Source organism: Neophocaena asiaeorientalis, unplaced genomic scaffold (genome assembly GCF_003031525.2).
Source record: "Neophocaena asiaeorientalis asiaeorientalis breed wild unplaced genomic scaffold, Neophocaena_asiaeorientalis_V1.1 scaffold479, whole genome shotgun sequence".
Lineage (NCBI taxonomy): Eukaryota > Metazoa > Chordata > Mammalia > Artiodactyla > Phocoenidae > Neophocaena > Neophocaena asiaeorientalis.
Genome location: NW_020173774.1, coordinates 4,503,335 through 4,504,943, shown reverse-complemented (window position 1 = coordinate 4,504,943; position 1,609 = coordinate 4,503,335). Strand labels below are relative to the sequence as shown.

General features: G+C 67.7%; 1 protein-coding gene across 3 annotated transcripts in view; it reads left to right on the top strand.

Annotated features, from left to right (window-relative positions):
- Positions 1–358: 358 nt before the first annotated feature.
- Positions 359–1,609, top strand: part of BCL9L (BCL9 like) — a 26,129-nt gene continuing 24,878 nt past the window's right edge. For all 3 annotated transcript variants that reach the window (XM_024751667.1, XM_024751666.1, XM_024751665.1), the window contains exon 1: positions 359–1,098. The gene's annotated coding sequence lies outside the window, so the exon portion shown is untranslated. The remainder of the gene's footprint in view (positions 1,099–1,609) is intronic.

Here is a 1,609-nt window from a genome sequence, read left to right as displayed (position 1 = left end):
AGGGAGAGGGAGAGGGAGAGGGAGAGAAAGGGAGAGAGAGAGAGAGAGAGGGAGGGAGAGAGAGAGTGTGTGAGTGAGTGTTGGGGGTTGGGGGGAGTCAACTCCCACTGCTTCCAATCAGCGTAGATAGGAGGGTAGGTTTGTCAAACCTCTCCCCAGCCTGAGATGGTGTTAGCCCGTCTCCTCCCCAGTCCTCGGGAATGGGGTGGAGAGTGGCGTAGAAGCCCCCTCCCCGCCCCCGGGCCAACCTGCCTCCCGCTAGCCGGCCGGGCGCCTTACCGAGTCAGACCACTGGGAGGCTGGGGGAGCCGGGTTGGGCGAGGAGGCGAGCGAGATGGGGGAGCTCTTATTTTGACAGGGGCCTCTCCGGGCTCTGGTATGAAGGCAGAAGGAGGCAGCCAGAGAACCCCGATGCTTATTCAGGCTGGGGAGCGGAGCCGAGTGGAGGGGCGAGCGAGGCTCCGGCAGCGCAGGGGACCCCGGGGAGGCGGCGGCGAACGGCGGAGCCAGTGGCCGGACATGCCCCGGACTCGGGGCCGCTGCACCACCGCCGCTGCCCGGAGCCAGCCGGCCGGACGCCCGCACGCCTGGGTCCCCCGGCGCCGCGCCGCCCGGGGACTGCGACCCGGACCCTCGGCGTCCGACCAACAATAAGCGCCCAGACAGCCCCTCCCCGCCCCGCGCCCGCCGTCCCCGCGGGCCTCGGGAAAAGTGAAAGGAGGAGGCGAAGGAAGGAAGGAAGGAAGGAAGGAAGGAAGGGAGGAGGAGCAGGAGCCGGAGCCGTGAGGTTCGGGGCTGAGACCCCAGCCCTGAGCCCAGGGCCGGGCGGGGGTGCGCGCTCTCCCGCCGCTGCCCGGCGCCCAAGACCATGCTCCGCGGTTGGAAAGCAGGAACCCAGGCGCCCAGCGACCCCTGGATACCCACTCCCGGGCCGGGCTGGTATTGAGATCAAGGCGTCCAGGATCAAAAGATCACCACCTGCCCGCCCTCCTCCTCACCTCCAACTGGCGAGCAGGAGGACCCCAATCCACCCACCGACCCTGACCTGGTCATGGCGTCCGACTCCGGCCTGGCGTGAGGACCCCCGACCCGCGCGAGGTGAGGGGAGGGCTGGGGCCGAGGGCGAAAGTCATGCCAGGCCAGCAGAGGCGTGAGGAGGGAGATCCAGTTCGAACTGGGGAGGGGTAACACAATCTGATTGTCTCTGGCCCTCTGGCACGCACCCCCAGGCTGTTTAAGGGGTCGGGGACGCCCCCAGGATTAGTGGAGGCCACTCTTGGGCCCCCAATCAGGTTGGCAGCCCCAGCGCACAGAGGGGAGGGCTTAGGGGCAGCCAGGGGACCCTGCCACCCTAGCACAGAGAACAAGGCCGGCCTTGGGCCAGCTGGAGCAGCAACTCTGCCCTGGGGGCTTCTGGGAGATGTAGTCCCCCTCACAGGCTCACCAACCCCTTGGGTCTCAGCACCCCAGCACTCCTCTCCTGGCTTATAGGAGCTTCCATAAGGAGGTACGTGGGGACTGGAGATTGCTGGGGGTCACCCTCTGCCCCCAAGCACTGCCTAGGAGCAGCGGGGGCTGTGACTGGAGGAGTCTCCCCTGCCCAGGTTTC